A 14,712-nucleotide genomic window follows, 5' to 3' on the forward strand; every position below is an offset into this window, starting at 1 on the left:
TGCTTTTTGTAATTTTTATTAATGACTTGGATAGGGGGTAGAAGGGTGGGTTGGTGAATTTGCAGACGACACAAAGGTTGGTGGTGTTGTGGATAGTGTAGAGGATTGTCGAAGATTGCAAAGGGACATTGATAGGATGCAGAGCTGGGCTGAGAAGTGACAGATGGAGTTCAAGCGTGAGGTGGTACACTTTGGAAGGACAAACTCCAAGGCGGAGTACAAAGTTAATGGCAGGATTCTGGGTAGTGTGAAGGAGCAGAGGGATCTGGGGGTCCATATCCACAGATCCTTGAAAGTTGCCTCACAGGTAGATAGGGTAGTTAAGGAAGCTTATGGGATGTTAGCTTTCATAAATCGTGGGATTGAGTTTAAGAGCCGCGAGGTAATGATGCAGCTCTACAAAACTCTGGTTAGACCACACTTAGAGTATGTGTCCAGTTCTGGTCACCTCATTATAGGAAGGATGTGGAAACATTGGAAGGGGTGCAGAGGAGATTTACCAGGATGCTGCCTGGTTTAGAGAGTCTGCATTATGAGGAGAAACTAAGGGAGCTAGGGCTTTACTCTTTGGAGAAAAGGAGCATGAGAGGAGACATGATAGAGATGTACAAAATATTAAGAGAAATAGATGGACAGCCAGCACCTCTTTCCCAGGGCACCAATGCTCAATACAAGAGGGCATGGCTTTGAAGTAACGGGTGGGAAGTTCAAGGGAGATATCAGAGGAAGGTTTTTTACCCAGAGAGTTGGGCATGAAATGTGCTGCCTGGGGTGGTAGTGGAGGCAGATACATTGGTCAAATTCAAGAGATTGCTAGATAAGCATATGGGGGAATGTAAAATAGAGGGACACAGTATGTGGGAGGAAGGGGTTAGATAGTCTTAGGCGAGGTTTAAAGGTCGGCACAACATGGTGGGCCAGTATTGTGCTGCACTGTTCTGTGATTCTATGAGAACATCCACTGGCTCTCTTATCAACACAGTTTATTCCATCCTCATATCTCTAGCAAATTTGACAAACAATTCCCATTTCATAAAACAAGCACTGAGTTTAATTAAGTAAAAGCCAAAATCTAAAATAAAAACAGAAAGTACTGGAAACACTCAGCAGTGGAGAGAGAAATAGAGCTAATGTTTCAGGTCTGACACAGCTGCCTGACATGTTCAGTGTTTCTGCTTTTATTGCAGATTTCCAAGATTGAATCTTGGGATCAGGTGGCTGCAACAAGAAGAAACGTTGACCGTCTGCTTTTCTCCATGGATGCTACCTGGACTGCAGAGTTCTTCCAGCATCTTGTTGCTTTTTTCATCTTGATTCCAGCATCTACAGTCCTTTGTTTCTCTTGTAAATCTTTAAAATTCTCTACTTCAAAAGAGTGTAGATGCTCAGTCAACAACATACATCCCGATGTGTACAGTGGACACTAAGTCAGGAAATATGGTGGCCTGGCAGGAATGGGGATGAGTCACAGGAGCAATTAGGATAATGAATGGTCAATCAGACTGAAGAATCCAAAAAGTCTAACCCTGCTTCTATTTCAAACAGTGAAATCCATGATCTATGAGCTGTTGAAAGTACTTTGTATTAATAATGGTCAGTGGATCCTCAGTCATTTAAGAAACTCGAGGAGAAAAGTCTGGACTGGTACTCCTCTGCATTACTGAGGAAGCACCACACTTATTTCTCAACTAGCATTACCAAAGCAGATTATCTGGTCATTATGGCTCTATCAGTGGGAAATTCAGTGCACAAAATGCCTTCTAGTGAAACCACTCTTGAAAAAAAATTACATTTTGGCATGTTTTATGTCAAGTATTTCCAGCCTACCAAATGATGCTGTAAAGTCTATCATCTTCCTCACCACATGCTACACTCAAACAGTTTGTGTCATTATGCAAATATTTAAATTGTCCCCCACACCAAAGCATTGTTGGATATTAAAAGCAGCACTGTAAGTACTAAAACCAAGGGAAATGCTGCTGGTTATTTATAAGAAGTACAATAAATTGCTACTCATCATAACAGTCTCCTATTCTGAAGCCAATGTTGTATTCATGTACTCATTGACCTCTTCCATCTAAAGCAGCTCAATTTGGGTAATGTGATTAAGTTGTACTTTATCAAATGCTTATGACGTTTCAGACACACATCAACTGCAGTGCTCTTACCTATTCTAAAAAGCCTAAACAGGTTAGTCAAAAAAATTAACCCATAATAAATCCATGCTGGCATTCTTTTACAAATGAAACACACTAAACTTTCATTCCCTCCACCACTGGCACATCATGGCTACAGTATGTGCAATCTGCAAAATGAAATGCAATTATATGCCTTGACTACTCCAGTGGCATTTCACAAATCAGCCACCCCAAGTCACAAAATTGGCTTGGATATATATTGCCATTTCTCATCATAGCTGGGTCTAAATTTTGGAACCAATGACTCATAAGCATTGTCGACCCAGGACTATAGCAATTCAAGATAACTCACCAGCACCTTCAAGTGTAATTTGAGATGGGCAATAAATGTTGGCAAAAATAAAGTCCATTCTCCCAGTGGCCATTAAGTTTCATCTCTAAAGCTTCCCCACTAATTATTGTAAATGGCACATGATTGCCAGCTTTTTCCTCCACCCTTTTGGACAAGAAATAATATATGCAATGCTCTAGTCCTCACACAAAACTAGCAGAACTTATCAATGCATAACATGTAACAGCATTACTTACCCGCCAGTTAATTACAAGCAGTATGGTCAGCTCTTTTTAGCTGAAAAACAAAGACAGAAGTTACCTTAACAAATATCCAACAGCATAATACAGTGAACTACAGCACAGAAACAAGTCCTTCATCCACCACATCCATGCTGACCTTTTTGCCCATCTACACTAATCCCATTTGCCTGCATTAGGTCTGTATCCTTCTATACCTTGCCACTCAAAATGCCTGTCTTAATATTTCTTAAATGTAGTGATTGTATCTGATTCCACAACCTTCTGTGACACTGAGTTTCAGATATCAGCCACTCTGTGTAAAAAGCTCTCAAATCCCTTTAAAACTCCTGCCTCTCACCTTACACATGCCCTCTTTTTGATAACCCTACCACAGGAATTAAGATTCTATCTAACCCATCTATGCTTGTTATGTTATATCTCTCTAACAGGTCATTGCCCAGTCTCCTCCACTCCAAGAAAAACAAACACACCCTATCCAATCTCTCCTAATAACTAAAGTCCTCCAATCGAAGCAACATCCTGGTAAATCTCCTTAGCAGTCTCTCCAATGCAACCACATCCTTCCAACAGTGTGACGACCAGAACAGTATACGGTACTCCAGGTACTGTCTAACCAGTGTAAAGATGCAACATGATGTCCCAACTTTTATATTCTATGACCCAATCAATGAAGACAAGCATGTCAGATGCCTTCTTCACCACCCTGTGTTGCCACTGTCAGGTGACTACAAGTCCCTCTTATTCATCAACGTTCCTTAGTGCCCTCCCATCTTCTGTACATTCTCTCCTCTTCCATCAGGTAGAAGATACAGGAGCCTGAGGGCATGTAACACCAGACTTAAGGACAGCTTCTACCCCACTGTGATAAGATTATTGAACGGTTCCCTTATACAATGAGATGGACTATGACTTCGCGATCTACCTTGTTGTGACCTTGCACCTTATTGCACTGCACTTTCTCTGTAGCTGTGACACTATACTCTGTACTGTTATTGTTTTTACCTATACTACATCAATGCAATCTGTGCTAACTCAATGTAACTGCACTGTGTAATGAACTGACCTGTACAATCGGTATGCAAGACAAGTTTTTCACTGTACCTCGGTACAAGTGACAATAATAAACCAATACCAGTAAACATCTCAATTTGACTTCACAAAATGCATGATTTGTTGGGATTAGATTCCATATGCCATCATCTTGCCCCACTTTGCATTTGATCTGTATCCTTCTGTAGCCTTAGAAAATCTTCCTCCCTATCCACAACACCACCAAACTGAACCATTCCTTCCGCATTCACATCCAATTTGTGAATATATATCAGAAACAAGGGTCCCAGCACATATCCCTACAGTACACCACTGGTCACAGACTTCCAATCAGAAAAGCAACCTTTCACTAACACCCACTGCCTATCACAAGCCAATTTTTGATCCAATCAGCAAACTCGCCTTGGATCCCATGTGTCAGAGTCAAAGAGCATAGAAACAGGCCATTCAGCCCACATCAGTCAAAGGGCACCAATCCCTATTAATCTCATCTTCCAGCACATGACCTGTAGTCTTCTGTGCCTAGGTGATTCGAGAGTTTGCCAAGATACTTATTTAACATCGTCACCAATTCTGCTTCCACCATGCTCTTAGGCAGTGTATTCCAAATACTTGCCACTCTCTGAGTAAAAAGTGTTCCCATCAAAACTTCTCTATCTCTTACCCTAAATCTGCGCAGGCAGGTTTGCTAATGCTACTCAGGAAGATTTAAACTAGTGTGGAAGGAGAACCAGAGCAGCAGGTGCCGTGATTGATAAAGTAGAGGTTAAATAAATTTAACAGCAAAAACAAACAGGGCCAGGATAATGAACATGGCAAGAATGATGGTCTGAAGTGTATTTACTTTAATGCAAAGTGTATAATGGGTCATGGAACTACAATACTGAAGCCATTACAAAATCTTGATTGAGACAAGGGCAGTAATGGCAGCTCAATGTTCCAGGGTACAGATCTTTCAGAGATGACAAAGGAACGTAAAAGGCAAGGGAGCTGAATTACTAATTAGGAAGAATGCCACAGCTGCACAAAGAGAGGACATTTGGGACAGCTCATCCAGCAAGGCTAAATGGATAGACTCAGGAATCAGAAATAGCCTCTCAATAGCCAAAAAGATACTAGAGGAACAGACATGCAGGTAGATCTCAGAAAGATGCAAAAACAATAAGGTTATTGTAGTGAGTGGTTTTAACATCCCCAATATTGACTGGGACTTCCTTCGTGACAGGGGCAGAATTGTTAGGTGCATCTAAGAGGATTACTTGAAACATAGAAAGTCCAATTTGGGATGGGTACGAGACCTTATATTGCAGAATGAGTCTGACCAGGTGATCAAAGTTTCAATGGGGGAGCATTTTCAGAACAATGACTATAATCCCATTAATTTTACAATGGTTATGGATAAGGATAAAACTGGTCCTCAGATGAAAGTGCTAAAGTGGAGGAAGGCTACAAAAGTATTTGGCGGGAAATGGAGAAAGTAGAATTGGGGTAGCAGTTTTAGGGTAGATCCACATCTGACAAGTAGGAGTCTTTTAAAGGAGAGTTGATTAGAGTTTGGGGCCAGCATTTTTCTGTGAGGTTGAAAGATAAGGATAGCAAGGCTGGGGTTAATGTTTCAGGTCTGAGACAGCTGCCTGACATGCTCAAGTGTTCCAGCAATTTCTGCTTTTAATGCAGATTTCCAAGATTGATTTATGGGATCAGGTGGTTGCCACAAGAAGAAAACTGCAGTAAAATTGCCTACACGTCCTGGAGTTTAGAAGAATGAGAGCTATCATTGAGGTTTATATGCCGAGAAGTTCCCTCTAGGTAAGATGTCTAAAACCAGGAAGTATTAATCCCAGACTAAATCAGCCATTTAGGTCAGAGATGAAGTCCTTTGCAAAGGTTATAAATCTTTAAAACTCTCCACTTCAAAAGGTTGTAGATGCTCAGTCAATAACATATGCCTGATGTCTATAGTGGACACCATAGATCAGGTAATACGATGGTCAGGCAGGAAAGGGGATGAGCTACATGGATTAGGAGAGCCAAAAAAGGTCATAAATTGGCCTTGGCAAGTATGATTAAGGAGAATCCCAAAGCATTTTATTTGTATATTAAAACATAGAACATTACAGCACAGTACTGGCCCTTTGGCCCACAATGTTTGTGTCGACCTTTTATCCTGCTCCAAAGATCTAGCTATCCCTTCCCTCCCATGTAACCCTCCATTTTTCTATCATTCATGTGCCTATCTAAGAGTCTCTTAAATGTCCCTAATGTATCTGCCTCCACCACCTCTGCTGGCATATTAGGAGCAAGGGGCTAGTTAGGGAAAGCATAGGCCCACTCAAGGACAAAGGAGGGAAATTAGGCGTGGAGTCAGAATAAGTGGGTGAGGTTCTTAAAGAATACTTTGCATTAGTATTCACCAAGGAGGACATGGATGATGGAAAGATTAGGGAGATGTTGAGAATATGGTGGTGATGATGTTGCGTGCCTTGAAAAACATTAAGATGGATCAATGCTAGAATACTGAGGAAAGCAAAGGAGATTGCTGGGGCCTTGACAGAGATCCTTGGGCGAAGTGCCAGAAGACTGGAGAATAGCCAACGTTGTTCCTTTGATTGAGGGCAACAGGGACAAACCAGGAAATTATTGGCCAATGGTAGGAAAATTATTGAAAATTTTTGGGACGACGTTTACTCATATTTGGAAAAGCATGGACGTATTAGGGATAGTCAGTGTGGCTTTGTGCGGGGGGAGGCTCCATGTCATTTTGAGGAAATGACAACAATGATTGATGAGGATAGGGCAGTGGCCGTTGTCTACATGGATTTTTAGTAAAACATTTGACAAGGTTCCTCACAGTAGAGTAATCCAGAAGCTTAAGTCACATGGGATTCACAGAAAGTTAGTAAATTGGGTCTAAAATTGGCTTGGTCATAGACAACAGTCTGAGTTCAGTGGAGTTCCATAAGGATCAGTGCTGGGACCTTCATTGTCTGTGATATATATTAATGATTTGGATGAAAATGTAGGTAGTCTGTTTAGCAAGTTTGTGGATACACAAAAATTGGTGGAGTTGTGGATAGTGAGGAAGGTTGTCAAAGGATACAACAGGATATAGATTAATTTGGACAAAGAAATGGCAGATAGAGTTTAATTCAGACAAATATGAGGTGTGGGCATTTTGGGGATATCAAATGCAAGAGGAAAGCATACAGTAAATGGCAGGATCCTCAAGTACACTGATGTACAGAGGGATCTTAGGGTGCAAGTCCATAGCTCCCCAAAAGTGTAACACTTGGATAGGGTAGCAAAGAAGGCATATGGCATGCTTGCCTTCATCAGTCAGGTCATTGCTTATAAAAGTTGGGAAGTCATGTTGCAGCTGTATAATGCTTTGGTTTAGGCCACACTTAGATTATTGTGTGCAGTCCTGGGCAGCACGCTATCGGATGGATGTGGAGGCTTTGAAGAGGTTCAGAAGAGGTTCACCAGGATGATGCCTTAAATATAGTCTAAAAGTGAGAAGGAGAAATTGGACAAACTTAGATTGTTTTCTCTGGAGTGTCAGGGGCTGAAGGGAAACCGATATAAAATATGGGAGGCATAGATAGGTTGATACAGTTTTTTTACCCCCCCAGAGTAGAAATGTCAGTCACTGGAGAGCATAGCTTTAAGGCGTGATTGGGGAAAATTTAAAGGATATTTGCAAGGCCATTTTTTAAAAAAAAACACACATGAACTGACAGGGAATAGAGTGATACCAACCATGTGCAGACAGATAGAATTAATTTAAATTGGCGTCATGGTCAATGCAAACATGGTGGACCCATTCCAGTACCGTACTATGTCCTCTCATTTTAACTACTGATAATTGGGAAAAGGTTCTGCAGTCTACCCCTATCTATTACTCCTCAATTTTATATAACTTGATCATGTCCCTTCTTAACTCCATGCTCCAGGGAAACAGACCTCACCTCTCCGATCTCCGTCATAACTGAAACTCCCAGGCAACATCCTGATGAATCTCCTCTGCATGCTCTCCAGCACAATTACATATTTTTTATAGTATGGTGTCCCAAACTGCATGCAGTACTCCAACTAAGGTCTGACCAATGTTTTATAAAGCTGGAGCATAACCTTCCTGCTCTTGCATTCATTGCCTCCAACTAATTAAGCCAATATCCCATATGCCTACTTAACCACATTATCTACCTGAGCTGCCATCTTCAAGGATCTTTGGATTTATACTCCTTTTGTTCATCTGTGCTTCCCAAGACCTGAGCATTTGAGGTATATATTCTCATCTCATTAGTACTCCCAAAATGCATCATCTTACATTTATCCAGATTAAATTCCATCTGCCATTTCATCAACACATCAATATCACTCTGTAGCCTAAAACCACCTTCCACACCATCAACAACGCCACCAATCTTTGTGTCATCTGCAAACTTACTGATCACACCTACATCCACATCCAAACCATTCACATATATTACAAACAGCAAGGTCCCAGCAGTACTAGTCATAGGCACCCATCACAGAAACAAACTCTCTACCATCACTCTCTGTCCCCCACGGCCAAGCCAATTTTGGATCCAATTTGCAAACTTGCCTTGGATCCCAAGGGGGCCTAACCTTTCAGATCAATTTCCCATGTGGACATGGAACAGTACAGGGCAGAAACACGCCATTCAGCCCAGGATGACTGAACCAAATATGATATCAAATTAAACTCTCTCTCTTCTGCCTGCACATGATCCATACTCCACATATTCACGTATCTATCTAAAAGCCTCTTAAACACCACTATCATATCTGCTTCCACCACCATCCCTGGCAGCCCATTCCAGGCACCCACCACTATCTGCATAAAAAAACTTGCCCCACACATCTCCTTTAAATTTTACGTCCTCTAGTATTTGACATTTCTACCCTGGGCAAAAAATTCTGAGTCTCTACTCTATCTATACCTCTCATAATTTTATAAACTTTCGCAGGGCTCCCCTCAGCCTCCAATGCTCCAAAAGAAAATAACCTAAGTTTGTCCAACCTCTCCTTACAGTTCAGACACTCTAATCCAGGCAGCATCCTGTTGTACGATCCATGTGCTGTTTCAAAAAACCCTCTTGGAAGCACTGAAGAAATTCTTGCCCGTTTAATCCCCTTGCTCAGTGGATGTCCTAGTCAATATTGGGAAGGTTAGTCATTCACTATGACAACCCTGTTGCTTTTACATATTTCCATAATCTTTCTACTATCTGTTCCTCTGTTGGGAAGTCTATAGTATAACCCCATCAAAGTGACTGCACCTTTCTTGTGTTTGAGCTGTACCCATATCACCTCAGTGGATGAACCGTCCAGTATGTCCTCTCCGAGTGCAGCTGTGGCATTCTCCCTCATTAGCAATGCAACTCCTCCACCTCTTTTACCTCCCTCTCTATCACATCTAAAAGCTCAAACCCCAGTAACACTGAACTGTCAGTCCTGTCCCTCTCATAATCAAGTCTCCGTAGTGGCCACAACATCATAGTTCCATGTACTGATCCTGGCTTTAAGTTCATCTCCCGTAGTACTCCTTGCATTGAAATAAACGCTTTTGTTCAGCTTTATCAAAGGCCACACTGAGGTCCATGTAAAGGCATATCCTCTCAGTGCCTCATAAATACACCTTAATACCCCTTCAAAAAATTCAGTCACTTGGTCAGACAAGATCTGCCCTTGACAAAGCTATGCTGACCATCACCAATTATGTTCCTGCTTTTCCAAGTAATCATTAATACAGTCCAACAGAATTTCTTCAACTTTTACTGATGTTAGGCCTCACGGGTTTGTAATTACCACGGCATTCTCCCTACTGCCCTTCTTGGTGGAGGACCACATTTGCAGTCCTCCAGTTCACCTGGTACCTCAATTGTGGCCAGCTAAGATTTAAAAAATCTCAGCCAGAACCCCAACAATCTCTTTTGTCTCACCTCCCTTAGCAGCCTGGTATAAATCTCATCCAGCCTTGGGGATTTATTCACCTTTACGCCACTAAGGCATTGAGTACCTTCCTCTATTTATGGAGACTCGCACTAGAATGTCTCGTTCCCCTTTAATGAATCCTCCAACTACAAAGTCTGTTTCCTTTCTGAATACCTATAAGAACTGGGAATTTGTTAACCATTGAGAAAATGATTAAAATAATCCAAATGATTAAGGAAATTAGGGGAAAGACAGGGGCTGATTAGAAGCAGTCAGCACAGCTATGTGCGTGGGAGATCATCACTTATGATCGTGATTGAGATTCGACGGAGAAGGTCAACAAGGGTGGTAAGGCCTTCAATGAGGTTCTATCTGCTCTGCGAGGTTAGATCGCATGGAATCCAGGGAGAACTGGCTAATTGGATACACGATTGGCTTGAAAGTAGGAAGTAGAGGGCAATGGTGGAAGGTCGTTTCTCAGACTGGAGGCCTGTCACTAGTGGTCTGGCTCAGGGGTTGGTGCTGGGCCTATAGTTGTCCTCTATATCAACGATTAGGATGAGAATAAACAAGCCATGATTATTAAATTCGCAGATGACATCAAAATAGGTGATATCGCAGACAGTGAAGGTTATCAAGAATTACAACTGGAACTTGATCAGTAATGTAAGTGGGCCAAGGAATGCTAATGGAGTTTAATTCGGATAAGTGAGAAGTGTTGCATTTTGGAACGTCAAATCAAGGTAGGACATACACAGTACATGGTAGGGCCCTGCGGAGTGTTGTAGAACAGAGAGGCCTTGGAGTTCAGGTACATGATTCCCTGAAAGTGCAATTACAGGTAGACAGGGTGGTGAAGGTGGCTTTTGGCACACTGGCCTTCATTAGTCACGCCATTAAGTATAAAAGTTAGAAGATCATGTTGCAGTTTTACAAGACAGTGGTGAGGCCACACTTGGAGTACTGTGTTCAGTTTTGATCATTCTGCTTTTGGAAAAATGTTACTAAACTGGAAAGAGTGCTGAAAAGATATACAAGGATGTTGCCAGGACTTGAGGAACAGAGTTATAGGGAGAGGCTGGACAGGCCAGGACTTTTTTTTCCTTGGAGCATAGGAGACCGAGGGATGATCTTATAGAGGTGTATAAAATCATGAGGGACAGAGATAGGGTGAATGCACTCAGTCTTTTTCCCAGGGTTGGGAAAATCAAGAATTAGAGAAATCAAGAATAGGAACCTGAGGGCAATTTTTTTTCAAGAAAAGAGAGGCTGGTAAGTATATAGAATGAGCTGCCAGAAGAAGTGATTTAGACAAGTGCAATAACAACCTTTTACAAGAGAATTCAATAGGTGCATGGATAGAAAAGGCTTAGAGGACAAGAGCCAAACATGGGCAAATGGGACTAGCTTGGATGAGCATCTTGGTCGGCATGGACCAGTTGGGCTAAAGGGCCTGTTTCTACGTTATATTACCTTGACTCTATGATTGTTGTCAGTGAATCACAGTGGAATGATTTAATACAAACAGAATAGTTTGGTTGTGATGAAGCCTCACAATAAGTCAATTACTGCTCAGGCTCCAGCAAGTGCAGCATAGCATGATACTCCCAAATCTGACAGAGGCAAGTGTTTGAAGAAAACCAAAGTATATAGTTGGCTGTAGAGTGCTTTGAGGTTGTGAATAGCAATCTCCCTTTCTCAATTAAAGGAATGCAATAGATATTGCAAGCACTATTTTGACGGTGTTAATAAAATTTGGGCCCACAGCACAAAGGAGTAGGTCATTACAATTTTGCTGGTTAAACAACAATACAGTGACTGGATTTCGCACCAGATTGATGGAAGAGGATCAAAAATTATTCAGATAAATTCAGGAGACATATTCATTAAAAATGTTGAAAATAAGGAATGATGAAATATGCAAGCAATACTGGAGATAGATAATACAAGTTGTTTAAAGTCAAATGTGATCCTAGACTTTATAATAAAAAAGATTAATGCAGCACAAAGTGGTCAACTGAATCATCTGGTCTGTTCCAATTCTTTGTGGCACAATTTGCTCAATCACATCCCCCAGCTTTTCTACCCTCAACATGAGCCTTGCAAACTTTCCAAGTCTCACTAAAATTTCCTTTATAAAGGTCGGATGGACTCTGTTTCCATCATCCTTACACGCAACAAGTTCCAGATTCTAACCAGGCTCCCAGTAAAACAGTTTTTAACAATTTATTAAAATTCTTTGCTCATCACTTTGAATAGGTCACCCGCCTCGTCCTTGAATGATCGAAGAGTAAAAGCTTTTCCTTATTCTGATTAAACCTGTTACAATCTTAAACACTTCATTCAAATCTCCTCTCTGCCTTCTCGACAAGCGAAATATTCACAACAGAAGCAACGAGATGACAATAAACTTGCACAAATCATTAGTTTCAAGGTTTATAAATATTTAACTTTTCCATTCTGAAAGGTCACCGACAGACGTTAGATCGTTGCTCCAGATGCGCTGCCCGGCTTACGGGGTATTTTCAGCATTTCTACGTTTATTTCAGTTTGCAAGTATTTGTATATTTTGCTTGGTGAAGCGAGGCCAAGACGAATGAAAAACTTGGTCGAAGGGTGGACTTTCCGGAGCGCCTCAGCGAGACAGAAAGGTTTAGCGAGGGAAACCAGAATTCGGCCCCCAGCCGGCACAAGACACAGTCCCCAATGGTGGGGGATGGGGATGGGGAAGCCCAGGAAACTGGCGTGGGAGGGAGGCAGAGACGGCGGGGAACCGCCGCAGACCTGAAATAACTGAGGTGCGGGGCCAGGCCGGGCGGCTCGGTGCGACTGAAGGCTTGGCCGAGCTCCAGTCTGCAAGGGCCGAACCGAAGGCTCCAACCACCCGGGGACAACATAAGGCCCAAGGTCGGAAAGCACCGGCTCGAGGGGCCGAGCGGCCTCCTCGTCAATGAAAGGAAACGAAACAAAACAGCGCAGCGACCCCGGGGCGAACGGGCGCCCGTGGAGGCGGGAACAGAGCAGCCGGGCCGGGGTAACGCAGGAACCCACCCTGTGACCGCAGGCTGGGACAGATCGGATGGGAGGAAGGCCCGCACGGCAGTCCCTAGCGCCACTCGCCTTGGCCCGGCCGAGCCCAGCCCGGCCCGGCCCGGCCACCGCCTCTTCCCCACTTACCGCCCGCGGTCCGCTCGTATCTCGGGCCCAGGTGCGCGCGCAACCCACCACTCAACCGCTGCGCGGGACCACGCTGCCTGACGTCACGGCGTTCCGCGTGAAATAACCTCGGCTGACGTCACGGCGCTTTGGGCGGGAGTTGGAGTTTACGGCGGCGGGCGGACGCTCGGAGGATGGACCGCCGCCATTCCCCACACCGACCGCTGCAGTCCGCCTCACCGCCAGCTCCGCCGGAGGGGGCCGATGGGTCTGTGAAACCCGGCCCGGCCCGGCTGGTCAACCCACCATACCTCCTCCACACTGGCTCCCCTTCCTCCCTCCCTACTCTCCCTCACCCCCCCCACCCCCTCCCTCCCCCCCACTCTCCCAACCCCTCCCTCCCTCCCCCACCCCCTCCCTCCCACCCCCTCCCTCCCCCCGACTCTCCCACCCCCTCCCTCCCCCACCCCTTCACCCCCCCCTCCCAACCCCCTCCCTCCCTCCCCCACCCCCTCCCTCCCACCCCCTCCCTCCCCCCGACTCTCCAACCCCCTCCCTCCCCCACTCCCTTCACACCCCACTCTCCCACCCCCACCCCCTCCCTCCCAACCCCTCCCTCCCCCCGACTCTCCCAACCCCCTCCCTCCCCACCCCTTCACCCCCACTCTCCAACCCCCTCCCCCCCTCTCCCAACCCCCTCCCTCCCTACTCCCCCTCCACCCCCCCTCACCCCCCACTCTCCCAACCCCCTCCTCCCTACCTCTCCCTCCCCCACCCCTTCACCCCCACTCTCCCAACCCACTCCCTCCCCACTCCCTCCCTCAACCACCACTCCTCCTACTCTCCCTCCCCCACCTTCACCCCCACTCTCCCAACCCACCCCCTCCCCCCCACTCTCCCAACCCCCTCACCCACCCACTCCCCCCCCCCCCTTCACCCCCACTCTCCCAACCCCCTCCCACTCTCCCCCCCCACCCCTCCCTCCCTACTCTCCCTCCCCCCCCCCACCCCTTCACCCCCACTCTCCCAACCCCCTCCCTCCCCCCTACTCTCCCAACCACCCCCTCCCTCCCTCACTCCCTCCCCCCCCACTCTCCCAACCCCCTCCCTCCCTCCCCACTCCCCCCTCCCCACCCCTCCCTCCCTACTCTCCCTCCCCCACCCCCTTCACCACCCACACTCCCTCCCCTCCCCCTCCCCCACTCCCTCCCCCCACTCTCCCACCCACCCCCTCCCCACTCCCTCCCCCCACTTCCCAACCCCCTCCTCCCCACTCCCTCCCCCCCTCTCCCAACCCCCTCCCTCCCCACTCCCTCCCCCCACTCTCCCAACCCCCTCCCTCCCCCCACTCTCCCATCCCCCTCCCTCCCCACCACTCTCCCAACCCACTCCCTCCCCACCACTCTCCCAACCCCCTCCCTCCCTCCCCACTCCTCCCCCCCACTCCCTCCCCCCCACTCTCCCAACCCCCTCCCTCCCTCCCCACTCCCTCCCCCCCACTCTCCCAACCCCCTCCCCCTCCCTCCCCCCTCACCTCCCAACCCCCTCCCTCCCTCCCCACTCCTCCCCCCCACTCTCCCAACCCCCTCCCTCCCTCCCCTCCCTCCCCCCCACTCCCCAACCCCCTCCCTCCCCCCCCCCACTCTCCCAACCCCCTCCCCACTCCCTCCCTCACCCCCCTCCCTACTCTCCCTCCCCCACCCCTTCCCCCCCACTCTCCCAACCCACCCCCCCCCCTCCCCCACTCTCCCAACCCCCTCCCTCCCCACTCCCCCTCCCCCCACTCTCCCAACCCCCTCCCTCCCCACTCCCT

General features: G+C 46.2%; 1 protein-coding gene across 1 annotated transcript in view; it reads right to left on the reverse strand.

The window, feature by feature from the left end:
- The window catches only part of phf6 (PHD finger protein 6), a 54,738-nt gene extending 41,835 nt beyond the window's left edge, over positions 1-12,903 (reverse strand). Inside the window, exons 1-2 of the mRNA XM_052022343.1 lie at positions 12,795-12,903; positions 2,727-2,766 (exon numbers count right to left, since the gene is read on the reverse strand). The gene's annotated coding sequence lies outside the window, so the exon portion shown is untranslated. The remainder of the gene's footprint in view (positions 1-2,726; positions 2,767-12,794) is intronic.
- Positions 12,904-14,712: the final 1,809 nt, after the last annotated feature.

Source organism: Pristis pectinata, chromosome 8 (genome assembly GCF_009764475.1).
Source record: "Pristis pectinata isolate sPriPec2 chromosome 8, sPriPec2.1.pri, whole genome shotgun sequence".
NCBI classification, from domain to species: Eukaryota; Metazoa; Chordata; class Chondrichthyes; order Rhinopristiformes; family Pristidae; genus Pristis; species Pristis pectinata.